The sequence below is a fragment of the Bubalus kerabau genome, chromosome 14 (genome assembly GCF_029407905.1).
Source record: "Bubalus kerabau isolate K-KA32 ecotype Philippines breed swamp buffalo chromosome 14, PCC_UOA_SB_1v2, whole genome shotgun sequence".
In the NCBI taxonomy this organism is placed as follows: domain Eukaryota; kingdom Metazoa; phylum Chordata; class Mammalia; order Artiodactyla; family Bovidae; genus Bubalus; species Bubalus kerabau.
In genome coordinates, this window is record NC_073637.1 from 63,367,304 (window position 1) to 63,375,348 (window position 8,045).

At 45.0% G+C, this 8,045-nt stretch overlaps 1 long non-coding RNA gene across 1 annotated transcript; it reads right to left on the reverse strand.

The window, feature by feature from the left end:
* Positions 1 to 570: 570 nt before the first annotated feature.
* LOC129626983 (uncharacterized) lies at positions 571 to 7,050 on the reverse strand. The gene is made up of 3 exons (XR_008702360.1): positions 6,967 to 7,050; positions 5,350 to 5,489; positions 571 to 2,906 (listed from the first exon to the last, which is right to left on the reverse strand). It is a non-coding gene; the product is annotated as an uncharacterized LOC129626983 (long non-coding RNA).
* Positions 7,051 to 8,045: the final 995 nt, after the last annotated feature.

Consider the following 8,045-nt stretch of genomic DNA (forward strand, 5'->3'; position numbering starts at 1 on the left):
ATACAGCCTTGACGGCTCCTTTTCCTATTTGGAACCAGTCTGTTGTTCCATGTCCAGTTCTAACTGTTGCTTCCTGACCTGCATACAAATTTCTCAAGAGGCAGGTCAGGTGGTCTGATATTCCCATCTCTTTCAGAATTTTCCACAGTTTATTGTGATCCACACAGTCAAAGGCTTTGACATAGTCAATAAAGCAGAAATAGATGTTTTTCTGGAACTCTCTTGCTTTTTCCATGATCCAGCGGATGTTGGCAATTTGATCTCTGGTTCCTCTGCCTTTTCTAAAGCCAGCTTGAACATCAGGAAGTTCACGGTTCATGTATTGCTGAAGCCTGGCTTAGAGAATTTTGAGCATTACTTTACTAGCATGTGAGATGAGTGCAATTGTGCAGTAGTTTGAGCATTCTTTGGCATTGCCTTTCTTTGGGATTGGAATGAAAACTGACTTTTTCCAGTCCTGTGGCCACTGCTGAGTTTTCCAAATTTGCTGGCATATTGAGTGCAGCACTTTCACAGCATCATCTTTCAGGATTTGAAATAGCTCAACTGGAATTCCATCACCTCCACTAGCTTTGTTCATAGTGATGCTTTCTAAGGCCCACTTGACTTCACATTCCAGGATGTCTGGCTCTAGATGAGTGATCACACCATCGAAAAGCAGAGACATTACTCTGCCAACAAAGGTCCGTCTAGTCAAGGCTATGGTTTTTCCAGTGGTCATGTATGGATGTGAGAGTTGGACTGTGAAGAAGGTTGAGCGCCGAAGAATTGATGCTTTTGAACTGTGGTGTTGGAGAAGACTCTTGAGAGTCCCTTGGCCTGCAAGGAGATCCAACCAGTCCATTCTGAAGGAGATGACCCTGGGATTTCTTTGGAAGGACTGATGCTAAAGCTGAAACTCCAGTACTTTGGCCACCTTATGCGAAGAACTGACTCATTGGAAAAGACTCTGATTCTGGGAGGGATTGGGGGCAGGAGGAGAAAGGGACGACAGAGGATGAGATGGCTGGATGGCATCACTGACTCGATGAACGTGAGTCTGAGTGAACTCCGGGAGTTGTTGATGGACAGGGAGGCCTGGCGTGCTGCGATTCATGAGGTCGCAAAGAGTCGGACATGACTGAGCAACTGAACTGAACTGAACCTGTGAATAGAAGAGATTAACACACCCCTTCCAAAGGCTGACCATTCTCTTGGGGATGTTTTGCAAGACTGAAGACCCTTTCACTTTACTTCCCCACTGCCTCTCCCTCCTATTCTGCCTTTTGACTTTAGTTCCTCATTGCTTCTTTCTCTCTGATCTATAAAAGAACCTGGCATCCACACCCCAGTTAGATGGTTATTTTGAGGCACTAGCCTGCCATCTTCTAGGTCTGCCAGCTCCCCAATTAAAGTCTCTTCCTTGCCTCAACACCTCAAGTCTTGGGTTCATTGGCCTGTTGTGTAGCAAGCAGAGTGAGCTTGGACTCAGTAAAAAGACCCCACATTCCCATTCCGAAATTTCAGAATCAGGTACAACAATATAACAAAACAGGTTAGACTCAAATTGGGTTTCTGACAAATGGAACAAATCAATGTCACCTGGGTATATGGCTAACTCCTTTCTGTCATGGTCCGTGCACAGGTTGGAAAAGAATTTCCAGACAAGAGACAGGATGAGAGGGAAGTAAAGTTTTTTCAGAACAGGAGACGCTGTTAGAATAGCAGGCCAGCTCAGGGGAGAACTGAGGTTGAACAGGGGTCCTTAGTCCACTTTTATACCCAGCGTAAAGGAGTGGGATAGGGGTCTTGCGGGTCATTTGCTGATTGGATGAGGCACGAATACTAGGTGCTGGGGGGAGAGTAAGGCAAATACCTTCTCCCTATGGCGTAGGAGGGGAGACAGGTTATACTGCTCAGGAGGACCTTACAACATGGGGGAGGGAAGGACGATAAGGGTCTAGTTTTCCCGTTCCTGCATTCCAAGACCCTCCTTGGTTTTATCTGCTCTTTTGTCCTTGGGTCATCACAGTTTTTACTAATATTTATGGAAAAGACACAACATATCCATTTGTCCTTGACAAGTTCCAAGCTTGGAAGCTCTCTGGCACTCATACCTCTGATGGAATCAAATTTAAAGGCAGGACAAAAAACATTAAACCCAAAATCCTGTTCAGGCCTTCATTACACATTAACCAGACCTGCTCAAAGACAGGAATGCCTGCTCGACCCTAAAGATCAATTTTTTCTTCTTTCTTCTGACACTAACAATGTAACTTAAAAAAAAAAAAAAAAAATTGTTGGCTGTGTCACACAGCATGTAGAATCTTAGTTCCTTATCCAATGATTGAAACAGTGCCCCTTGCCCTGGAAGCACAAAGTCGTAACCACTGGACTGCCAGGGAAGTCCCGAGCAAGGTAACTTCTCCAAAGAATAATGTTCTTTTCCAGCTCTGCTGGGGGTCATGGTGACTTGCTGCTCACTTCGTTTGTGCTTACCCAGACTATATGTCCTTCATGAATTTTATGTAAAATATCAGCATGTCATTTTGATGTACAATTCTTTGTCTCAAAAATGTGTATCTATGCCTTCAACTTCTAACCGGTGGGACAGTTCTCAGAGCTTTCTAAGAATTTGCTTTCTGGGTTAGAATCCTCAGTTTGCCTCAAATGGAATTCCTTTTTAAACTTACTCGTTAGTTGAATTTTTTTCATTGGAAAATGTGTATTTGCAGATGACACTAGGTGGTGAGAGTTTGCCAGGTTGCCTGTGTCAGAACTTGTTTAGAATCATCTGATAAACAGTGATCACTGAGGGCACAGGCAAGCCAAGGAATGTGAACTGGTTGCTGAGGAAGCCAAGATGTTTCTGCAGGTGGTAAACCAGAGCAGGCATTGTCCGCCTTGGAAAGGTCTCAGGAACAACCCTGTAGTGGGCAAGAAAGTCAGGAGTCATGCTTGGGAGTGTGTGCAATGGGAGACAGAAGGTTGCTACAGCCTGAGGCCAGAAGCATGTGGTGTGCCTCTTACAAGACTCTTAGCAAGGTGATCACCAGGCCTCCTGGGCTGGGGCTGCAAGATAGCTGAAGGACTGCACATTCTGGATGTGCAACTGGAGAAAGAATTTAGAGCTAGGAAGCTTAAGCTTATAACCAGTTCAGTCGATCCCTTTGACTCTTCAACTTTCATATGCACCATTCTACACCTGTTTCAATACCTGCACAACAATTAACTACATTTTTAGCAAGAAACAGTTAACCCTGTAATAAGTGAAATTCTTGCCCTCCCTGCCCTTCACCCAAGTAAGACCCAAAACCCCAATGGTCAGTGAATTCACTGCTGCCTATATTAATTATGCTTCAATCTCAGTCTTGGTTCCACTAAAGACTACATTTTAAAGTTGACCTCCACCTAGTTTTATATAAAATTAAAATGGGAAGTAGAAGAGGGTTAGAATATACAAGCACATACAAATAACAGAAAATATGCAGTTACCCTTCCTGGTTTCTGTAATTGTTCATGGCGTCAGAGTTGATGTCTACAGCTTCCACTTCACCTGCTTATTCCCTGTTTTTCTTGCCCCCAGCCAGAACCCACAGCTCTAGATTCTTTACCAGGGAGAATGATTCTATCCTTCCCTTCTGAAGGGTCTGACTCCTCAATTACCCTGCCTTTCTTTTTTCAGTTCCGGTAGCTTTTCATTGACCTTCACTGTGGGCATGGAAGTACTGAGAGGAACCTCAGAAAATCTCCTGGGTTCCAGACAAAGTCCTCCTTGCTTCCATTATAGTAGCAACCAATTTCCTTTGATACTTGGGATCATTACAGTTAAATTAGCCTTTTTCACCTTTTGGTTCGTGGTATAAGGCATGTAAAAGGGTCAGGTGACCATATGTGGTATGCAAAATTCTAAGAGGGACCCCACAATTCCTGACCCCAGGGTAAACACCAGTATAATTTCCTTTTGAACATTGTAGGGTCCTGTAAATACAGTTGGATATCATCTCCATGATTATATAACAATATAGCAAAGAGAATTTTGCAGGTGTAATTAGGGTCCCTAATCAGTCAACTATAATCCAAAGGGATATTATCATGGGTGGATCCAATCTATCTAACCAGGCAAGTTTTCCAAAAACAAAAGTTCTATCCTCTAGGATATATCACATGCTAGACCACAAAACAAGTCCCACTAAATTGAAGATTTAAATCACACATTGGGTTGTACCCTGCAGGCCTGCAAGTCTTGCAGTTGCCCAGCCTCAGGACTGAAGAAAGAGCCTCAAGGTAGCAAGAGTCATCAGTGTCTTATTTGATAGAGGATCTTACACATCTGAAGCAAGGTCCAGGAGCAGCACCTCACTGTGTGTGGCAGACAGCAGACAGGATGTGGCAGCAGTCTTTGCTACTCGGGGAAGAAGGAGACTACCATTTATAGGGGGAATTAATGTCAGACTGACTCATCAATTACCAGGGAAACCAGAGCTGGGACAGGGAGCAAGCAAGTAGGCAACTACTATTAAGCCCTATAATTAAGAGGATTGAATAGTCATATGAGTGAAGCAGGGCCTGGTTGAGGAGGAGATGTACAGACAGCAAACAGCCATCCTGAATTGCCTAGTCATACATTCCACCCATACGTGTATGACCCTTATAATCTCAGCCCATCCCTCTTCTGCAATATCCCTGAGGATAGGTAGATAGAGGTGCATTGCAACCAAATACCAGAAATGCCATACAGACCATCCAAGAGGCAGGCAAGCTTTGGAGTCAGGTGCTTATCAAGTCAATTTTTCGGGGAACTTCTGAGGTCGACAATAGCTCCTTTTGCTGTAGACTCACCAATCACCTCATTTTGTGGTGAGGCCATCATGGTCACCCAGTTCACAAACAGATTCCCTTCACTCAGAGTAGGATGAGTTGCAAGATGTTTAACAGGCCCAATACAAGAAGATCACAACTACTAACTACTAAGCAAATACAAGCAGTAACACCATTCTGAGATAACGGCACCCCTGCCTAAGGGTTTTGTCCTGGCCTGCAATACTGTACCACCTGCCTATGTTTAGTGCCCATCAGTTCAGTTCAGTTCAGTTCACTCAGTCATGTCCGACTCTTTGCGACCCCATGAATTGCAGCACGCCAGGCCTCCCTGTCTATCACCAACTCCCATAGTTCACCCAAACTCATGTCCATCAAGTCGGTGATGCCATCCAGCCATCTCATCCTCTGTCATCCCCTTCTCCTCCTGCCCCCAATCCCTCCCAACATCAGGGTCTTTTCCAATGAGTCAACTCTTCACACGAGGTGGCCAAAGTACTGGAGTTTCAGCTTTAGCATCATTCCTTCCAAAGGACACCCAGGACTGACCTCCTTTAGAATGGACTTGTTGGATCTCCTTGCAGTCCAAGGGACTCTCAAGAGTCTTCTCCAACACCACAGTTCAAAAGCATCAATTCTTCGGTGCTCAGCTTTCTTCAAAGTCCAACTCTCACATCCATACATGACCACTGGAAAAACCATAGCCTTGACTAGACAGACCTTTGTTGGCAAAGTAATGTCTCTGCTTTTGAATATGCTATCTAGGTTGGTCATAACTTTCCTTCCAAGGAGTAAGCGTCTTTTAATTTCATGGCTGCAATCGCCATCTGCAGTGATTTTGGAGCCCCCAAAAATAAAGTCTGACACTGTTTCCACTAACCAGTGTCAAATACTGAAGAGGCAGTGTAACAGACCAGATCACAGAGTTAGTATAATAGTGCCTTTTTCCAGGTGGGACCAGGTAGAGGACAGGTATAAGTCCCTTTCTGATTCCAACAAGGTTGTAAACCCAAATCACCAGGGACTTATCTGCCAGTCCCAAGGGCTATTTATAATCTGTTCCTCTGGGCGTAGATCCTGTGGCAAAGGCAAAACTGAGTTATTGCCCTGACCTATAGTTGTCAACAGTTCTTCAGTGATCAACAGTTGAACCTGAGTGGTATTGACTGTTTGTCTTTGGATTAACATGGCCTTGGCACTGAGATGATTGCTCCTGGGATGTGCCCACGTGCTGGGAGTGAGTTTCCCATCTCAACTATTGTTTAAGTAGTCTATTCATAGCCCAGCAGCAGTGGAATTGAAAGGCAGGTGCAAATGCCCATGTATGTCATTTATAATGGCCCATTCCTGAACTTCTTGCCTAGAGAATCTCAGTATTCTTGCCTGGAGAATCCCATGGACGGAGGAGCCTGGTGGGCTACAGTCCACAGGGTCGCAAAGAGTTGGGCATGACTGAGCACCTTCATTTTCGCTTTCACTCCTGAACTTCACAAGAATTAAGTAGATTCCTTGGTCACTATTGATGTCCATGGGGACCCTATATGTCGCACATAAATGAATAGTGGTTTTTTGTGTCACTCAAAGAATCAAGTATTTTTTTGGTAATGTCTCCCACCTGTTGTAATACATCATAGACTGCATATAGCTGTTGTTCAATCACGCTGTACCTGGAACCAGAAGCCCAAGGGCACTCTTGCTATTTTGCGGTTGCTATAGGCTCCAACCAAACCTTTCCGGGTAACTGGCCATGTTCAACTCACAGATCTGTCTCTGAATCAAAAGCCCTAAAGCCTGTGTCTGTAATTGTTTAGGGGTGGTAGGTTGGAAGTGTCCTTGAATTTTGTAGATAATCCAGGCCCTTGCATTTTGTCTGTATTCACCAGCCACCCCTGTGCAGTCAGATGAACCAAAGAGCACAGGGCTGCTACTTTCAAATTGGAAAAAAACTGAGGTTAAACAGGATATTATCAACATGATAGAAGAAAAAGATATCTCTCGTGGCACACAGCTGCCACAGGGCCCCGCATGCTACTGGATGGCCTCCTCGGAATCGCCCCCACAGCCTTCTTTTCCCCCATCCTTGTGTCCTAATCTCAGCTCCTGGGGGTTTCCTCATCATTAGAGGGCAGCAGAGACATCAGTGACTTACTGGACAGAGCAGCTTACAGTCTGAAGGAAGGTCCTAGACCACCGCTGTGTATGGCAGATGGCAGACAGGACTGCTAGCTGGCAGCCATCCTCGCTACTCCAGGGAGAAAGAGGCTACTAGTTATAGGGGGAAATGACGTCAGATTGGCTCATCAATTACCAAGGAAACCAGCAGATGGGGCAGAGAGCAAGCACCTGGGCAGTTACTAATTAAGCCCTATAATTAAGAGGATTGAAGAGTCATGCAAGTAAAGCAGGAACCGGTTGAGCAGAGACTGTACAGACAGCCAGAGAACAGCCATCTTGAGTGGCCTGACCATACTTCATAGCAAGCATCTTTTCTGACCCCAAGGCTATGAGCCTGGAAATCAACTACAAGGAAAAAAAACCAACCCCAAACACAAACACCTGGAAGCTAAGCAGTATGCTACTGAGTAACCAATAGGTCATTGAAGACATTAAAGAGGAAAAAATACCTGGAGACAAATGCAAACACAACAATCCAAAAAATGTAGAACATGGCAAGGCCCTGAGACTGACCTCAGGTGCTGAGAGTTGTCCTCAGGCAGCAGCAAGAACACAGGGACATAAATCACTCAGCTGCAAGGCCCTGAATTCTGCTAACAACCATGTGAGCTGTGAAGAGGACCCTGAGCCCCAGATGAGACTGCAGCCTAAGTCAACAATTTGATTTCAGAGTGGTGACACCCTGAGCAGAGGACTCAGCTAACCTGTACCTAGGTCCTTGATCAATAGAAGCCATGGGATAAACACATTTTCTGTTATTTTAAATACACAGTCTCATCTTCCCTGATGGCTCAGAGGGTAAAGAATCTGTCTGCAATGCAGGAGACCAATTGGATTTGATCCCTGAGTCCAGAAGATCCCCTGGAGAAGGGAATGGCAACCCATTCCAGTATTCTTGCCTGGAGAGTTCCATGGACAGAAGAGCCTGGCAGGCTATACAGTTCATGGGGTCTTAAGAAAGTTGGGCACGACTGAGTGACTAACACTTTCTCATCTTCTAATTCAGCGGAACTGTTATTATGTCCCCTGTGGAAGCTTACCCTTATTGGATACTAAGATCTCCAGACCAG